The following is a 21013-nucleotide window of genomic DNA, read 5'->3' as shown; positions in this document are numbered from 1 at the left end:
GAGTTTCTTAAGATCTTGAAGGCGGCTGAATAAACCACGATTAACTGCGTGAGCTATCTTTAGAAAACTGTTCCACAGCATCACAGACTATAGAATCCACAATGGTTACACACTGAAACCTAAATGCGGCTTGTATCACACGTAACCCGACCAATAACGAGTTCATCAGATGCCGAAAAAATTCTGTGTCCAAGAATATGAACTTTAAAATAATTCACACGCGCAAAATCAGATAAAATTTTCTCGAAACACAGACTAACATAGCCTGACAGCGTGCAACGGCGTCCGAACGTAGACCCCTTACAAAGCGCCGCTATTCATCGAGGAAACCTCGGAACAAGCGCAGCATGAAAACTTCTGAAATTATTAGTTTTAAGCTTTTACATACATAAGATAACATCCAATCACACGGAAATTTTCTGAGAAATATTATGTTGTTATTTGTTTTCTTTTATCTACCATTGTTTATTTACAAACAATAATTTCTATGGCTTTTCTCCGTTTCCGGTCTTATAAGTATAAATATTAACAAACAATTTAAATTGTACGTTAAAGAATTTCCTATATACCTAAAGTTTACAGAACTGCCGCTACTTTTAATGTTTATCTTCATATTTAGTAACAAAATCTGTTTTTAATTGCCCAAAATCCGCCTTTCAGCCTCTCATTTAAATATGTGAAAAATTGCTATAAATGTACTATCACAATCCCATACAGTTCTACGAGACGTATCCGTAGATACCTCGTTTGTTCCAATCGCATGATGCGTTGCCTAGATGTCTACTTCCGCAGTTCAGGAATTACTTATGACCTACAAGCTAATGCGGATATCGAAGGCGCGTCTTCACACGCGTAATCGTCCCTCGTTTAGTATCCAAACGAGCCGACTGACCCTTCAGTGACACATATGGTTCAGTATTTATTAATTTTGGGCTAAGCTTTAATTTTGCACGCAAAAAGCGGCCATGAGGAACGAGCAACCATTGTACTGCCCGGCCAGCGGGTTTTCCCGGTCACGCGGTCACCTTAGCGGCCGGTGGAAGTTCAGAGACAACCCCATCTATGGAACATAGTGTGAAAGTGGCCCTCCACGTGCTCCTGTCAAATCGATTTCCGCTGTCAACACGAATAAGTCCCGATCTTAGCCACCCCCAGTGCGTCCGCGGTCGCGCGTTTATGATTGAACACAGTGTCTCTTCCCTTTACAACAGGTTGTCATGTTATAAAGAGTCGCCGTGCATCGCCTTGTCGCCTACTCGTGTCTTCGGCGTCCTTCAACCACATTCCACATATGCTTACGACGGCGGCACGTGAGAATCCAACTAGCTTCGGTGTTTGTGAGATTGAGATGCGCGCTCCCAGGTGTCAGTCCATAACACATTGCCGTTTCTGAAAGCCGCTTACGTCAGTGGTTTTCTACATGTGCCACCTGCATCGTCGATAGAACAATACCCTGTTCTTCTCGGTTACGTCTATACATGATATTTCTGTAAGAGCGTGCGAAAGTTTAACAGGACTTAGATGATGCTCCACTGAACAATTTGAGGCGGGAACCTGGGGTCGGAGCTTAAGGAGATAGTAGGAATATAATCACATAACTGTGTACGTTTTTATTTACATTAGATACAATTAATACCATCACTGACACAATGAACTCACCATTCGCACTGCAACTTACATAAAGTACTGAAACCGACGGCCATCAACCTCAATGCAAGCACGACATTGGTCAACAAGATTCTGACGCACCCTGACAAATATCGCAGAGGCTGTAAATACCGCTTCAGTTGTAAATTACTGACAAATATCTGTGGTGTGTTTCGAATCACGTCACATGAAGCTACAGTTCCGTCTCCGTATCCACTGGGGTTTTATACAAAAACGGCTTTAGATATCCCCATAGGAGGAGGAGGAGATTAGTGTTTAACAACCCGTCGACAACGAGGTCATTAGAGACCACAAGCTCGGATTAGGGCAGGATGGGGAAGGAAATCGGCCGTGCCCTTTCAAAGGAACCATCCCGGCATTTGCCTGAAGTGATCTAGGGAAATCACGGAAAACCTAAATCAGGATGACCGGACGCGGAATTGAACCGTCGTCCTCCCGAATGCGAGTCCGGTGTGCTAACCACTTATCCCCATAGGAAATAATCGAGGGGATTCAGGTCAGTTGACATCGCAGGCCATGGAATAGAACCTCCCCTTCCAATCCAGCGACCACGAAATACTGTACCGCTACTGCTCCGTCGTAGTGTACTGTACTACACGTCTCTGAATACACTTAGTAATGAATGGGTCTGTCGTTGATTCATAGCACGTTCTGTCATGGGATAGCGTAAATACGACATAACAGAGCCACCTTACGAACAAGTAACGTAAACAAAACCTGCATCATGACTTCCTAGTAATCAGGCTTGTCCTCCTTGTTTCCTTGCAGGAAATAAAGAATGTACAGGTAAATAAATACCACAGCGCCTTTAAACTCGTTGGTTGTAAACAAGCTGGAAAACAGTAACGCTAGACGAAGCGGTAGACAAGTTTACTTCCACATCTCCTTAAGCTGGTTTCTCCAAACCCAGGGTCCGCAGCTGGTGGTCTACTGGCTAACGTTGCTGCCTCTGGACGGTGGTATACTGAGATCGATTCCCAGATGGGTTAGGGATTTTATCTGCCAGGGTCTGGATTTTAGTGTTGTTCACATCATTTCATCTTCATCATCATCATTCGTGACAGGGGCGCGATCGGATTGCGTAAACAATTGGACTGTGAAAAAACTGGGAATTTATACGGGCGCAGATGACCGCGCAGTTTGGCGCGACACAAACCAAACATCATCGTCATCCGATCCCAGGTTCCTTACCTCAAATTTCTCAGTGGAGCATTCTCTATGTCCTGTTACATTTTTTGCTCTGTCTTACGGAAACTCTCTGCATACCTTCATACCCCACCAGCCCGCATTCATACGTTATAAGGCAGCAGACGTGTCGGCGCGTTAGCTAATTTCTGTATCTGTGTTCGTGTAGTCAGGATAGCTATGCCAAGATGATGAAATGTGATCAAAAAGTAAGTCTTATCAAGTACACGTTGCGCAAGCCTTCATCACGAGATCCAGTCGCCAACAGGTTTGCTGACAAAGGCCTTGCTTGCGGTCATCGCTGTGACAAATAATGCAAGCGTTTTAACGACTTACCTTTATTTTTTCAAGTCAACAGGGAAAAGGGTTCTTTTTCTTTTTTTTTTAAGTGCAAAACGCACAGGAAACGGCCGTGTCTTGTTAGTTCGAAGTATAACACAGAAAAAATTACAAGAGATAATGGTCGCTTGTGCGCGACAACAGCTGAACCTTGGAGAGCGGTTACATAAAATGTCACAGACTCGTAAACGCATTGGGGAAAAATACTGACGAGAGACGCAAAGGATAGCGATGGTCGCGCACAGCAATAACACTGTCAGCTGTAATAACAAGAGAGGTATAATTTTAGAGGAGGAGCGAGAGTAAGAGAGGGATAAACGGGGAGAATCTTTGAGAGGGGCACCTGCACGTCATGAAGAGCATATCGTAAGCCTAAGGCATGATTTAACGACAGGTTTCTCCCTACCTCTACTCGGCCTCCGAATAAGAATGCACAGTTAGAGCCACTGGGATGTTGACGGCCCTTCGACAACATGCCTTGTCATAAACTGGTGAGGACGAAGAGGGAAACTAAATAAAACTAGGAAGACGACACTCCCAGAGGTCTGTTGCAGTCAGATTAGGAAGTTGGTAGTTGTTTCAGCAGAGGCAGCTGAAGAGTATAGACAGGCAGAGCTAAGTAATCTGCAGAAGTTGCAGGGCAGCTGAAAGAATCCAAGTCGTTTAGCTAGCGACTACTGCGTGTTGTGTCTACATCTACATCTACATTTATACTCCGCAAGCAACCCAACGGTGTTTGGCGGAGGGCACTTTACTTGCCACTGTCGTTACCTCCATTTCCTGTTCCAGTCGCGTATGGTTCGCGGGAAGAACGACTGCCGGGAAGTCTCCGTCCGCGCTCGAATCTCTCTAATTTTGCATCCATGATCTCCTCGAGAGGTATAAGTAGGGGGAAGCAACATATTCGATACCTCATCCAGAAACGCACCCTCTCGAAACCTGGACAGCAAGCTACACCGCGATGCAGAGCGCCTCTCTTGCAGAGTCTGCCACTTGAGTTTGCTGAACATCTCTGTAACGCTATCACCCTTACCAAATAACCCTGTGACGAAACGCGCCGCTCTTCTTTGGATCTTCTTTATTTCCTCTGTCAACCCGACCTGGTACAGATCCCACACTGATGAGCAATACTCAAGTATAGGTCGAATGAGTGTTTTGTAAGCCACCTCCTTTGTTGATCGACTACATTTTCTAAGGACTCTCCCAATGAATCTCAATCTGGCACCCACCTTACCAACAATTAATCATTCCACTTCAAATCGTTCCGCACGCATACTCCCAGATATTTTACAGAAGTAACTGCTACCAGTTTTGTTCCGCTGTCATATAATCATACAATAAAGGATCCTTCTTTGTATGTATTAGGAATACATTACATTTGTCGATGTTAAGGGTCAGTTGCCACTCCCTGCACTCCCTGAGTGCAGACTCAGTTAGTATTGACTGTTTCATTTTAACTAGACAAAATGTGCTAGTTAGTCACCGTCTCTGTGTAAAGATTAAGTCTCTTCATGGTTACAGTCCCTTTAGGGCAAGAATATCGGGAGGTGGTACTTTTTTTCCATACAGAGTCAAAAATTGTGAAACATTCACGGCATTTGTCATTTCAGTGCTCTTTCCAATCCTTACCTTCTGAAATAAGGGTATCTTAACAATATATTCAGGTCAAGACCCCATCTCACTTAGGCCATCCGACTATTTCCTTTCTTCCCAAACCCTGTCGACCCATCCCCAGCAACACTCGTGTATAGCGTGGGGAGATGACGATCCTTTCTTACAAATGACAGATGCGTGGTCAGCCCATTTGAGCCCCACAGATGTTGGGTCGCACCCCGCCCGCCCACTTGCTCTGCCCCCTTGGCGTGGCAGGTGCCAGACGCCAGAGGCCGCCGTCGTGCTACGTCTGCCGTCCCACGGGACGGAGGCGGCGGGCCCCGGGTTCGCGTGTGGGCGGTAATTAGCCGAGCGACGCGATACGCCGTGAGTCAGCGGCCGGCGCGGTCCCAGCGCTCCTGCCGTGAGAATGGCGCCCAACCTCTCCCACGCGCTCGCGGGTTCCGAAAGCGCGCTGCCGGGCCTCTGAGCTTCCAGGTGACAAGCAGCGGTGGTTAGCTCAAGCGACTTGTCGTCAGGGATCTCAAACATGCCACTGAATGGCACACTTCGGGAGTGCATCACTAACTTTCTAAAATTGCGTTAACCTTGAGGACAATATCGTAGGAAGAGAAGATGATGTAGGTGAAGATGGAAATATCTCAGACCTTGTAGCTGCATATAGGCCGGACCTTATCGACAACGTCAGTAAAGAAACGATGATTAATCATATAATGTCATTATAGTAACTATGGTTACGAAATTTAACAAATCAGTCAAGAATGCTAGGAGAGTATTTCTGCTAGAAACAGCATATGAGCAGTTGTTAGCGTCTCATTTAGACAGTGAACGGACATCACTTAGTTCCAGTAAGATGGACGTAGAGAAATAATGGGATAAGCTTAAGGAGATAGTAAATCGTGATCTAGAGAATTATGTGCCGAAGTGTACTAGGGAAGGAAAAGATCCACCTTGGTTCAATAACGAGATTCGGAAGCTGCTGGGGAAGCAGAGGCTGTTGCACTCTCGGTTCAAAGGTGAACGAGCAAATGACGACAAGCAAAGGTTTGTAGAGATTCGTGCGTCTGTGGAGAGATCTATGCGCGACGAATACAACTACCACCACCGTCATACCTCAGCAAAAGATCTGGCAGAGAACCCGAGAAAATTCTGGTCCTATGTAAAATTGCTAAGTGGGGCTTCCATCCAATTACTTATTGACCAGTCTGGTGTAACAGTTGAAGATAGCAAAACGAAACCCAAGGTTTTAAATTTCACGTTCAAGAAATCGTTCACACAGGAGAATAGTACAATCTTGCGGTCGTTTGATCCCCGTATGGACGACATACTAATGAGCATCCCTGGAGCAGAGAAACAACTGAAGGAGTTGTAAACAAGTAAGTCACAAGGTTCGGATGGAATCCTAATTCGCTTTTTCAAAGCGTTGGCTCCTTACTTAGCTTTCATTTGACGCGAACCTCTCGCCCAGCGCAGACTCCCTAGTGATCGGAAAAAAGCGCTGTGGTGTCACCGCCAGACACCACACTTGCTGGGTGGTAGCCTTTAAATCTGCCGAGGTCCGTTAGTATACGTCGCACCCGCGTGTCGCCACTGTCAGTGATTGCAGACCGAGCGAGGCCACACGGCAGGTCTAGAGAGAGTTCCTAGCACTCGCCCCAGTTGTACAGCCGGCTTTGCTAACGATGGTTCACTGACAAATTACGTTCTCATTTGCCGAGACGATAGTTAGTATAGCCTTCAGCTACGTCATTTGCTACGACCTAGCAAGGCGCCATTATCATTTGCTATTTATCTTGTGATGCATGTACCGTCAGACCGATGTTCACCAATTATGGATTAAAGTTAAGTATTCCAGAAGCTACGTACTTTTTTTACTAGACTCAACTCCTTTAACTGTTCCAGACCTCACGCCAGCCTGCGTGAGCTTAAACGCATGCCTTTCGGCTATCTCATAGTGGCTTGGCTGTCTTGCCAAGTCACAACAAGCGCAGGTGACTCCTGTGTATGAGAAGGGCAAAAGAATGGATCCCAAAGTTACAGACTAATATCCTTTACATAGGTTTGCTGCAGAATCCTTGAACATATTTTCAGTTCGAAACTGATAAATTTTCTTGAAATCGAAAAAAAAATGTCCACGAATCAGCACGGTTATAGAAAGCACTGCTCGTACGAAATTCAGCTTGCGCTTTTCTCGCAAGATATATTGCGAACTACGGATGAAGAGCAACAGGCAGATTTCATATTTCTAGATTCCCGGGAAACGTTTGCACGGTGCCCCATTGCAGGCTGTTAAGGAAGGTACGAGAATATGGAACAGTTTCACAGATATGTGAATGGCTTGATGACTTCAAAGGCAATAGAGCCCAGTACGTTAACCCGACGAATGTCCCTCAGAGACAAAGGTATCGTCAGGAGACACCAGGACGTGTGACAAGACTGCGGTTTTTCTCTATATACATAAGTGATTTGGCTGACAAGGTGGAGAGCAATCTGCGGTTGTTTGCTGATGATACTGCGGTGTACGCTGAGTGACTGCATGAGGATATAACATGAGCTAGACAAAATTTCTACTTGGTGTGATTAATGGCAGATAGCTCTAAAAGTAGAAAAATGTAAGTTAATTCGGACGCAGCAATGGTTGTATTCTGCTTGACACAGTCACGTCGTTTAAATATCCGGGCGTAAAGTTGCAAAGCGATATGAAAGGGAGCAAGCATGTGAGGATTGTAGTAGAAAAAGCGAATAGTCGACTTCTGTCAATTGGGAGAGTTCTAGGAAGGTGTGGTTCATCTGTAAAGGAGACCACGTACAGGATGCAAGTACGACTTACTCTTCAGCACTGCTCGAGTGTTTGGGATCTGTAGCAGGTCGGAATAAAGGAAGATTTCGAAAGAATCGAGAGGCGAGCTGCTAGATCTGCTACTGGTAGGTTCGAACAACTCGCAAGTCTTACGGAGATGCTTCGGGGACTCAAATGGGAATCCCTGGAGGGAAGGCGACATTCTTTTCGAGGAACACTATTGAGAAAATGTAGAGAATCGGCCTTTGAAGCTGACTAAGAACGAATCGAATTAGGGAAAGAACGAAGGAATCGATTGATAGGAAACATCCTGAAGCATCAGAGAATTGTCAGTTTGATAACAGAAGGAAGTGTGAACAGTTAAAAGTTGCAGAGAGAGAGAGAGATCAATCCTTGAATGCAGTAAGCAGCTTCAGATGGATGTAGGCTGCGGTGGTTACGAGGAGACGAAGAGGGTTATGCACGACATATTAGCACAGAGAGTTCCACCAAACCACACTTCGGCTTGATGACCACAACAATGACCAATTGTTAAAACAATGGCATCTAAGAAATCATTGGCAGGGAAGCTGATTAGAGTGAGCGTTTGAAGACAGAGCTATGAAAGATCGAAATTCCAAGTGAAGGTTTTTGTCAGATGACTTTTTTTACGATTATCACGAAGGTCTAACTCAACAAAAGTACCTCGAATAGTTCCATCCAACTTTTGGTCATCGGTAGTTCACAAACGGATTTTCAGAATTGGTCTGAAGAGTTTCGTCGTCGCAGCGCTCCGTCAGCGATCTATTTCGTGAAGTCGTAGGCACTTAAAGTCTGCGATAATGTGGACAACGTGACTGAAGAAGTTCTCATGTGACTTGGCTGAGGTTAACGGAAGTGATTCACACAACTACCATCCAATCTTCCTGACACCCGCTAATTCTACAGTCTTAGAACGTACTCTGAGCTCAAATGTAATGAATTATCTCGAACAGCATGACCTCCTCCATGCCAACCAGCACGGATTCGGTAAACATCGATCATGTGAAACCCAACTCTCGCTTTTTTCACGTGACATTCTGAAAGCCATGGATCAAGGTAGTCAAGCAGATTCAGTACTTCTCGATTTCCGAAAATCGTTTGACTCAGTACCTCACCTATATTTATGACCGCCAGTACAAGCGTATGGTGTATCAAGCAAAATTGGTGACTGGACTGAGGATATTTAATAGGGAGGATGCAGCAAGTTGCTGGCACAAAAAATACCCAGGTAGTAGCGATAGAACAAGTTTCTTATTCAAAGATTGATAGCATGTCTACTCCGATGTGGATTGAAACCAAACACAAAATAAGTCACCTCATGAAATAGAACAATGATGATCCTGGTGGATGGAGACTGGTTATATTGTAACTGAGTGCACGTTCACTAAACACACACTTTACAAAAGTCAAAGTCGATAGGGGCAAACGTGCCTTAGTCCAGCGTATAGATGTTTGAAAGTTAAATGGGAATAAATTTAGAAGTCCACAACGACAGAGACCCATTTCTTGTTCGGTGAGAAGGCCACAAACACTTCAAGACCAAAGCTGGCACATCCCACGGTCACGAAGTCAGGCGTGAATGGCAGCGACGTCGTGGAAGCAGTCGTCGTGGGTGAATCCTAATAGATACAATCCTAGGGGAATCGGCGCCTGGCCCAGGAGGATCACTTGGAGCGAACTAGTCTTTTCTGGTCCAATTGCTGCCCTAAATACTACTCGACGCTGAGGTACAGCTGTGCCCGTTTTCAATCACGTGTCTTGCAGTAGAGAATAGGTCCATTTGTCCTACAGACTCTAGTGGGAATTGGATCGCCTCCTGGTGGATGGTTGGAGCATGGCTTCGAGGAAAGTGTCTCCTGACAAATATCTTGGAAGCACTGACGAGATGTTGGTTGCTAACACTCTGGCGTTAATCCTCGGTACAGCAATTACCTTGGAAGGAGAGCCATCAACAGCTGTAGACGTAACGTCAGGTGTAACCCAGGGAAATGTGTTGGGTCCCTTGATGTTCATGTTGTATATTTCTGACATTCCGGACATTATAATACTAACCTCAAACTATTTGAAATGCTATCGTTATCTACAATGAAGTACTGTGTAAAAGAAGCTGCAGAAATGTTCAGTCAGACTTTGATAAGATTTCAAAGTAACATAAAGATTGAAGTCTTGCTTTAAACGTTCTAGAATGTAAAACTGTACACTTCACAGAACGAAAGACGTAGTACCCTATGACTAGAATGTCAACAGGTCACCGTTGGAATCGGTAAACTCGTACAAAAACTTGCGAGTAACACTTTACAGGGACATGAAACGAAACGATCACATAGTCTCAATGCTAGGTAAGGCAGGTAGCACGGTTTGGTTTATCAGCAGAATACTAGAGAACTGCAATCAGACTACAGAGGAGATTGCTTACAAATCATTCGTGCGATCCACCCCAGCATGTGAGACCTGTACAAACATAACTAATAGAGAATATTGAACATATACAGAGAAGGGCAGCACGAGTGGTTACAGTTTTCTTTGCCCAGCGAGAGAGTATCACAAATATGTTGAAAGAACTGAATTTGTCAAACACTTGAAAACTGATATAAGCTATCCCTGGAAAGCCTACTTACAAAGTTTTAAAAACTGGCTTTTAATGATCAATCTAAGAATATACTACAGCCCCCTACATATCGCTCCCGTAGGGATTGCGAAGAAAAGATACAGCATGGGCAGAGGCGTTTAAACAATCATTCTTTCCACACTTCATACGTGAATGGAACGGGAAAACCCTAATAACTGGTACAATGGCACGTGTGCTCTGCCATGCAATTCACGTTGGTTTGCAGAGTGTAGATGTAGGTGCACATGTAGATGCAGATATAAGACTGGAGCACACTCGATTTTGCATGAACACTTAGCCATGAAAAATGAGTGTTCACATGTGGTCCTGCATAGATTATCGAACGTCATAAACGAGCTCGTGTTAATTGAGGACGTGAGACATTCGCCTACATCATAACATCACACAAAAGAAAAGTGGCCCTAGAATTATTTCACTAACCTTAAAATAGTGCGGCGCAGGATTTGCAGGAAAGTAACGTTTGTTGAGAGGTTGTGCAGACGTGGGCTTATGACTAATTTATTCTTTCTTAAAAAACAAATACCAAAGCTCAACCATTTACGATAAACGAGACGCAAAAATTCAAATCAATATTTCTCCTCAGCAATCTTTACTGGGCAACCGTAATATACACAGAATTTCCTCTAAAATACGTCCATACATCACGTAGGTTAAAGAAATAATGTTGCTTCCGCCCCGAAAACTTTAAAAAAAAGGGGAACGAAGGAAAATGATAGCTTGCTTCTGGCAGGAAGTAAATGGAGACCTGGAGACACCGAAAGATTTCAAATTGATTAACTAATTGTAATACAGAGATTGAGGAACCATGTTTTAAATTACAAGACATTTCCAGGGGCAGATGTGGACTCTGATCGCAATTCATTGGTTATGAACTGTAGATTCAAACTGAAAAAACTGAAAAAAAATAGGAATTTAAGGAGATGTGACCTAGATAGACTGAAAGAATCGCAACTTGTATAGAGTTTCAGAGCGAGCTTTAGGGAATGATTGGCAAGAATAGAGAAAAGCAATACAGTACAAGAAGAATGGGTAAAAGTTGAAATAGTGAAGGCAGCAGGGAATCAAGTAGGTAAAAAGACGAGGGCTAGAAGAAATCCCTGGGTAACAGAATAGATATTGAATTTCATTGATGAAAGGAGAAAATGTAAAAACGCAATAAATGAAGCAGGCACTACTTACCGAACCACTCTCGTAATATGTTTCCGACGCTTACCGGAAAGTAATGTATCTAATAAAAGGCATACCGACGCCTATTAGTGGACATTAATATGGAATGTTTCCACCTTTCACCTCCATGTCGGAGTGATCTCTGCTGGGATCACTTTAGTGAGGTGTCTGAATCACTATGGAGTAGTGGCAGGCCATTATTTTCAACAGCGGAGATTATCAATCACTGTCAGTAAACTTGAGAGACTAGTCATCTTCTTCGATTACCTATGTGTATTGGATGTTCTTAAACCATGCCTTTTTCTTCTTTTATACACTCCTGGAAATGGAAAAAAGAACATATTGACACCGGTGTGTCAGACCCACCATACTTGCTCCGGACACTGCGAGAGGGCTGTACAAGCAATGATCACACGCACGGCACAGCGGACACACCAGGAACCGCGGTGTTGGCCGTCGAATGGCGCTAGCTGCGCAGCATTTGTGCACCGCCGCCGTCAGTGTCAGCCAGTTTGCCGTGGCATACGGAGCTCCATCGCAGTCTTTAACACTGGTAGCATGCCGCGACAGCGTGGACGTGAACCGTATGTGCAGTTGACGGACTTTGAGCGAGGGCGTATAGTGGGCATGCGGGAGGCCGGGTGGACGTACCGCCGAATTGCTCAACACGTGGGGCGTGAGGTCTCCACAGTACATCGATGTTGTCGCCAGTGGTCGGCGGAAGGTGCACGTGCCCGTCGACCTGGGACCGGACCGCAGCGACGCACGGATGCACGCCAAGACCGTAGGATCGTACGCAGTGCCATAGGGGACCTCACCGCCACTTCCCAGCAAATTAGGGACACTGTTGCTCCTGGGGTATCGGCGAGGACCATTCGCAACCGTCTCCATGAAGCTGGGCTACGGTCCCGCACACCGTTAGGCCGTCTTCCGCTCACGCCCCAACATCGTGCAGCCCGCCTCCAGTGGTGTCGCGACAGGCGTGAATGGAGGGACGAATGGAGACGTGTCGTCTTCAGCGATAAGCGTCGCTTCTGCCTTGGTGCCAATGATGGTCGTATGCGTGTTTGGCGCCGTGCAGGTGAGCGCCACAATCAGGACTGCATACGACCGAGGCACACAGGGCCAACACCCGGCATCATGGTGTGGGGAGCGATCTCCTACACCGGCCGTACACCACTGGTGATCGTCGAGGGGACACTGAATAGTGCACGGTACATCCAAACCGTCATCGAACCCATCGTTCTACCATTCCTAGACCGGCAAGGGAACTTGCTGTTCCAACAGGACAATGCACGTCCGCATGTATCCCGTGCCACCCAACGTGCTCTAGAAGGTGTAAGTCAACTACCCTAGCCAGCAAGATCTCCGGATCTGTCCCCCATTGAGCACGTTTGGGACTGGATGAAGCGTCGTCTCACGCGGTCTGCACGTCCAGCACGAACGCTGGTCCAACTGAGGCGCCAGGTGGAAATGGCATGGCAAGCCGTTCCACAGGACTACATCCAGCATCTCTACGATCGTCTCCATGGGAGAATAGCAGCCTGCATTGCTGCGAAAGGTGGATATACACTGTACTAGTGCCGACATTGTGCATGCTCTGTTGCCTGTGTCTATGTGCCTGTGGTTCTGTCAGTGTGATCATGTGATGTATCTGACCCCAGGAATGTGTCAATAAAGTTTCCCCTTCCTGGGACAATGAATTCACGGTGTTCTTATTTCAATTTCCAGGATTGTATGATACTGAATATAGCTATGCGGGTTGTTGTAGAATTATTTTTAGTCACGTACCACCTAGCTGAAAAGTGGGACTGGAGTTCCCTATTGATAATACACTCTGTAAGTAGGCTGTTTAGGTTTTTATGTTGGTAACGCCACGTAGCGCTCTGTATGAAAATCACTGACAGTGCTGTCTGCAGTCTGTGACTGGTTGTCATTGTTGGAATATTTGCTATTGTACAGCTGGGCAGTTGGATGTGAACAGTGCGTAGCGTTGTGCAGTTGAAGGTGAGCCGCCAGCAGAGTTTTACGTGTGTCCGTCAGAAAAACGAAATTTGTAAGACTGGATGTGATGAACTGATATATATAATATGAATTTTGAACACTATTAAGGTAAATACATTGTTTGTTCTCTATCAAAATCTTTCATTTGCTAACTATACCTATCAGTAGTTAATGCCTTCAGTAGTTTGAATCTTTTATTTAGCTGGCAGTATTGGCGCTCGCTGTATTGCAGTCGTTTGAGTAATGAAGATCTTTGTGAGGTAAGTAATTCATGAATGGTATAGGTTATTGTTAGTCAGGTCCAAGAGGTTTACCAGCACAGTAATTCATAAATTTTTTTAAAGGTATGTTTCAACTCTAAGATAAAAATGTCGACGCACCACGAAGGAATTATCCGAATGGGACGGAAATCGGTAGATGTCATGTACATGTACAGACAAACAAATCATTACAATTTCAGAAGAAACTAGATAGTTTATTCAATAAAACGCCATTCACAAGTTGAGCAAGTCATCAACACCTTGGTCCGCCTCTGGCCTTTAGGCAAGAGATATTCAGGTTGACATTGATTGACAGAGTTGTTGGATAAACTTCTGCGGGATATCGATCCAAGTATTGTTCGACTACACGTTAGATCCTCGAGGTCCTGCGCTGGTTGGAGGGCCTGCCAATAATGCTCAATTTGAAAAAGATCCGGGTACCTTGCTGGCCAAGATAGGGCTTGGGAAACACGACAATAAGCAGTAGAAATTTCCTGGCAGATTAAAACTGTGTGTCGGACTGAGACTCGAACTCGGGACCTTTGCCTTATGCGGGCAAGTGCTCTACCAACTTAGCTCCCAAAGCACTACTCACGACCCGTTCTCACAGCTTTACTTCCTCCAGTAACTCGTCTCCTACCTTCTAAAATTTTCGGAAGCTCTCCTGCGAAACTTGCAGAACTAGCAATCCTGGAAGAAAGGATATTGCGGAGACATGGCTTTGTCACAGGCTGCGGGATGTTTCCAGAATGAGATTTTCACTCTGCAGTGGAGTGTGGCAAGGGTCCCGATTTCGAGTATCGGTCCGGCACGCAGTTTTAATCTGCCAGGAAGTTTCACATCAGCGCACACTCCGCTGCAGAGTTAAAAGCTCATTCTGGAAGCAGTAGAAACTCTCGCAGTGTGCGGGCAGGCAATATCTTGCTGAAATGCAAGCACAGTATGGTTTGCCATGGAGGGCAACAAAACGGGGCATAAAATGTCATCGACGTACCGCTGTGCTGATAGTGTGCTGCGGTTGGAAACATAAGGAATCCTGCTACGAAATGAAAAGCCATCCCACTTGCGTAATGGTCAGAGATGGACCAATGCGTTAGTGACTTACTCAGTGTGTTATGCCATTTCTCATCAATAACTCATCCATTTTTTCTGAAATTGTAATCATTTGTTTGTCTGCACGTGTATATCACATGCACTGATTTCCGTTCCATTCGGATAAATCCTTCTTGATGAGTCTTTTTTTAAAAGTATCTAAGTATCTGAATTCGCGATTCCAGTTTCGGCATTCGGTAGACTTCTAATGGAATAGTGCCGTAAACCTTAGCTCATGGGCCGGCCGGTGTGGCCGTGCGGTTCTAGGCGCTTCAGCCTGGAACCGAGTGACCGCTACGGTCGCAGGTTCGAATCCTGCCTCGGTCATGGATGTGTGTGATGCCCTTAGGTTAGTTCGGTTTAATTAGTTCTAAGTTCTAGGCGACTGATGACCTCAGAAGTTAAGTCGCATAGTGCTCAGAGCCTTAGCTCATGAGTGCGGGCGCGCGCGTACGTTTGAGTGCATGTGTATGAGTGTGTGTGTGTGTGTGTGTGTGTGTGTGTGTGTGTGTGTGTGTGTGTGTGTGTGTGTGATCTTTTGTGGTGTGGCATTGTTGGTCATCGTTACTTTTCGAAACAGAGTAGAACTCTCGGCGCCCTTTCTTGTACATTTGTGTTCCTGCACCGAGATTCACATCTGTTTGGTTATTTATGGCTGTGAGACGAGTTGATCGGCAGTATCATTATAAAATGAATTCAGCACTCCAACCTTTGTTAAAATTGAAGAGTTAGTTCCTCCTCTTTGTGACGCTCTCTTTCATCCTTACTTCGGTACACTCCTTAACCCTTAACCCGAAACATCTCTGAAATGTGCGTAACTAGTAACATGCGGTCTCTTAGAGTACCTAATATTTTATAACACAGAACTCCACATAAGTTGATAGAAATCAAGTAAATAGTCAGTTAATTCATGTCATAAGTAAATTTAATACTTTTCAGCCCATATAAACACTTCGTTGCTCAAATTATATAAAATAAACACGAAATATCACAAGTACGTGCACTCATTCGGTGTCAGATTTCATATGATTTTCACCACTGTTATACCAGACAGTATATTCCTAAATATAAATAAAATATTGCAGAAAATGTAAAAAAAAGACAATAATCAACTGAACTGAAATATTAGATCACATCTCTTTTGCACAGTCGACACACATCTTTCTGCTGCATTCCACGCAACCTGGGAGACCACATTTGATGCACGTATACGCCGTTTTCCTCTTCTTGGGCACAGCGCACTTCATACAGGTCTTCCTTTTTTTCCATTCTCTCGCTTGGTATGCCTTCGCTTGATTGCAGAGTGTCTCTCAGAGTTTTGTGGATCATTTCCTTGATATTTCTAGGTAAATTTTGAATTTCCAGGCGTCTTCTTAGATGTGGCTCTATCATTGCCATGCATGGCCAGACTTTTTATGAATTTGAGACGCGTTACCATGGGGCTTCCTCTGTAGTATAAATACAGAACAAAACTGTTCACGGAACTGATGTTTACAAGTGCGTAAAAGACTGCCATTGGCCAGCGCCTTTTATGCCTGTTTGACGAAAATAGGCGCATTTCATGTCGAGCAAATCTACTCCAGATTTCGTTGCATTGTAGTAACAAATAATTTATGGCTTATTTTTCAGTGGAATAATGCACTGAAGACACAAGAATTACTGCCTTGTCTCTCTTAGGAACAAATGAAGCCAGTGCTGTATTCTCAGAGAATCCATATAATGCTGACCCAACTGGCCTACTTTTATCAGCCAAAAACTCTTGGGGAGTTTCGCGTTCGTTCTTTCTGGCCGTTCCTACGTATGTTAGTCCTCTCTTGCTCAGCTCACGAATGAGCCCTATAGATGTAAACCAGTTGTCGGCGGTAATGTTTCTGTTACTTCCTTCTCTTGGTCTGCACAGACGTAAAACAGACTGAGTTTGTTTGGCAAGCTTTCTCTTTCTTCTGTCAGGCTACATCCATCACTATCTATCCCTGAACATATGTAGACATTGAAGAGGTAAGCGCTTCCAGAGTCTGCCAGGCACATAATTTTTATGCCGTATTTGGCTGGTTTGCAAGGCACATAAACGCGCAAAGGACATTTTCCCCTGAATGGTATAAACATTTCATCCACTGTAACGTTGCCTTTTACACAGTATAATTGCTGAAAACTGAAAATGAGTTTCTCAAAAACGTTTCATATTGCAGCTGCGCGATCTGACTTCTTCCTTTTTTCTCTAGTAGTGGCATCGTCAAGTCTCAGGCTGCTTAGAAGCATTTCAAAGCGTTTTTCCGACATTGTCACCACAAATATAGGACGACTGGTCAGATCCTTTTCGAAAAGAGACAACGTATCTTCATGAGTCATCATTAGAAGGCCAATGAAACCTTTGATTTCAACGTTGTCAGTATCTCTGTAATTGGACGGATTAGTTGTTTCCTGAAACTTTGCCCTTACTGTATTCAGTTCCATGTTTGTATGTAAAACTATTTCATTTATCATATCACCATCAAATAAAGTCTCCCATAATGAGATTTTCACTCTGCAGCGGAGTGTGCGCTGATATGAAACTTCCTGGCAGATTAAAACTGTGTGCGCCGGCCGAGACTCGAATCTGCCAGGAAGTTTCAAAGTCTCCCATATTTGAGATTTAGTAGGACTTTGTCCCAAACTTCGACTTTTGGCTGTTAGGCCAGGCATTCCAGCCTTCAGAATGTTGTGCTCTGGTGTTCTTCCCGTTCTAACAGGCTTAGAACGTTCGCATTGGAAATTATTTTTATCATAAAAGTACAGTGTTTGCTGTGAGGTATTGTATGTAGTATAGGCCGCTCCAGGCTCTTCTTCCAATAAAACATTTTCTTCACCAGTATCACTCTCTGTTTCATGGTGACTATCAGTTACCACGAAATCTGGATCATCATCAGAATCGTCAAATGTGTTGTCATCGATCCCATTTTCCTCTTCATCTAAATCCCGTAACTGCGCTTGCACCCAAGCTTCCAGATCTGGATTAACTGCAGATATGTTACTCTTCTTAGAAAGTAAATCGATGTTATACCTGAAATATGACGTAAATTCACGCATAGAAGAAGACGCTATAAAATAATAGACACTGAGAGCAGAATATATTGTAGTTAGAAACATGTGGTCTATTGGACCCACCAAATTCTTGTACATGACACGAAACATGCGGTATCTCAGGCACACAGCTTGGCGCACTCCTCCAAACAATACTCTGAATGTCTTCACTGACGAAGTAAAACTGATTGTTGACTGCTGCTTTACACGCTGCAAGTATTGCGGCGAAGGTACTGGGAAAGTGGAGCCGAGCTTTTTTACAGTGCTGCCACACTCGACATTTAAAATAAGCGAGGGGTCTGAGAGACCGATGTTTCGGGTTAAGGGTTAATTATGCTTAGTCAGAGACTTGAATCTCTATTATGGCACAGGTTTTGTCATACCTCATTTCAAGGTTATACTCCCGACTACGCTCTGCGTCAGTTGATTTTCTTGGTTGTTTCAGCTGACACCTCCTCGACAGTTGTGATATTATGTCGCACATTATGATGTATGTACGAGATAAACACACCTACAGTCAATTAAGCAGAGAAAGCCAAAGCCATTATGTCACGTTAGTGACGTCGTTGGATGGTGCGTACTCTTACGTTCCCTCCCACGTGTAGTGTGGTGTCTGGTGAACTACATCATGTTTCTGAATGTCAAACGTCGCGCTCAGCGGGAAAGTAGGACGTGCTAAAACGCAGTGCGTGCCGGACTGGTGTTAAGGAAAGGGTCATGAAGTCCACAACTCCAGTGGAAGACGTCCAGACCACACTCGCGTCACCATCTTAGCTCAATATTTGCAGACAAGCTGTAGTTGAGGCTATCTATGATCTTGTCATTAAGAATCAAACATTGGCATAACCTACTTTACGACGCAGGGACAACACCTTTTTCTTCTTTTGTTGGCGACTATAATATGTCACGCTGTACTCATTGTAACCATACAGGGTTCATACGATTGTTTACTGATAGATGAAAGTACATAGGATGAATGAATTTGTCACTAAGCTGTCATTGCCGCTAATTACGCTTCATGTCATTTAAAATGGTCTGATAGCCAGCTACCATCAGTATTAATCTTGAGTAGGAGATAAATAGGTGAAAAAAAGTATTTTCGAAGCGAGCCATAATCCAGAGAGTACATTTTCTTGCGCAAGAAAGTAGTCAGTTCCACAAATTTTGGGCAAAGGAATTAATTGTTAAATTAAGTACGTGCTGTGTGAACGTGTATTCTTCATTGTCTGCTACAACCGTCCATTAAACGTAGATCATTGGATGTACTTAAATGTTTGCGCCGAAACTGTATGAAATCGGTAACAAAATATAACGGCTATAGATAACCAAATTCCAGTAACCACTTCTGCGAATGTTTATCGTCCTGATTCGTCAACTTGATAACAAAGCCGGCCGGAGTGGCCGTGCGGTTCTAGACGCTACAGTCTGGAGCCGAGCGACCGCCACGGTCGCAGGTTCCATGCCTCGAGCATGGATGTGTGTGATGTCCTTAGGTTAGTTAGGTTTAAGTAGTTCTAAGTTCTCGACGACTGATGACCGCAGAAGTTAAGTCGCATAATGCTCAGAACCATTTGAACCATTGATAACAAAATCGCATGAAGAATGATCAACGGGAATGATACGGACTACGTTTTTCTTTACGGCTGCGTTACACTGTTAATCACATGTAGAGAGATACTATGTATTCAGACAGAGCGGGTGGGATAGCAATGTTTAACAACAGATATAGGTCCAGATTTGGAGGTAAGACAGTTACGTTCTACAGTGTAAGTGAAAAACAAGTGCTGGAAGATTTCTTCGAGTCTTAAGGCTGCTCATGGCATCGGAAGTACCATTACCATTACGATGACACAAATACTGGAAAGAAGTAAGAATGCAAGAATCCGTTAGAAGCAATCCATATCAATATTCCAGATCACAAGATATCGGAGACCTAGAACAAACGCACGGTGTACAGCGGAGAGCGCATGGTATAAGGCCAGAGGAATACAAACCCAAGCCTTCTTCAGATTGTTTCTCAACGTATTGCAACTGCCTCAAAACACAACGATTACAAATAATTGGGCTATTTCAAAGGCTACGTTTCAAGCAAACCGAATATAAACACATTATTTAACAGGCATCATAGAGAGACCAGGTCTACGTTTTTAGGTCTGAAATCTATGTGGGTCCTGCGTGAAATGTGACGGGCGTCTAGGCGTCGGTTTCAGGCTTTGCCAACCCTTGGGAAACAAGTTTGTGGTTTCCCAACCTCGACATCACCTGTTCTAAACCGAGCTAACTCTTGCTATAAGCAACACAATTTTGCAACTGCCACAAGAATCTGCTGTGAATGTATGCAATGAATTTTCGTTTAACACATGAAGTATGGTTAGAGTACGTAAGTTTTCTCATCTATGTAAATGACAAGATTTTCTGCATATCTGAATTACCATCTTCCAATCCGCGTGGTGCAGTAGTCTTGCTAATGATTCCATACTGCAAGTAGATTGTAGGACTTTATTTTGAACATAAATATGGTTCTTAAATGAAATGTATCAGGCTTGTCCTTTTATGTGTAATGCGTACTCTGATTCATTCTTCCTTCACATTGGCACTTTAGTGTAGCTTCCAGCATTACGTGTATGCAAATCTTACATCTTCTCCGCCAAGAATTGAGAATAGGATTGTCTCCAGTGAGCCACATATGAGAACTCACCAGAGACACACAGAAGCCATTCAGCATTTTACGACATAGTTACTAGTTTTCGTCATGTATAATTGTTATATTAGTTTAGTCTACATAAATTATTGTTTCTCTTAAGGCAATAAGATAGTTTTAATATGAATGAAATCAAATGCTTGAAGTATTATTATGTCTCTGATTCTGTCAATATCAATATATGGGACTTAACTGCTGAGGTCATCAGTCCCCTAGAACTTAGAACTACTTAAACCTAACTAACCTAAGGACATCACACACATCCATGCCCAAGGCTGGATTCGAACCTGCGACTGTAGCGGTCGCGCGGTTCCAAACTGTAGCGCCTAGAACCGCTCGGCCACTCCGGCCGGCAATATCAATATACTCGCGGGTGATTTATGTAAATATATGAATGTTAATGGCGATTACTTCAGTTCTCAATAAAATTACTCTAATAACGTTTTTAGAAATTTACCAAAGACATTCTGTAG

This window comes from Schistocerca americana, chromosome 3 (genome assembly GCF_021461395.2).
Source record: "Schistocerca americana isolate TAMUIC-IGC-003095 chromosome 3, iqSchAmer2.1, whole genome shotgun sequence".
NCBI lineage: Eukaryota > Metazoa > Arthropoda > Insecta > Orthoptera > Acrididae > Schistocerca > Schistocerca americana.
Note: the sequence above shows the minus strand (reverse complement) of the source record.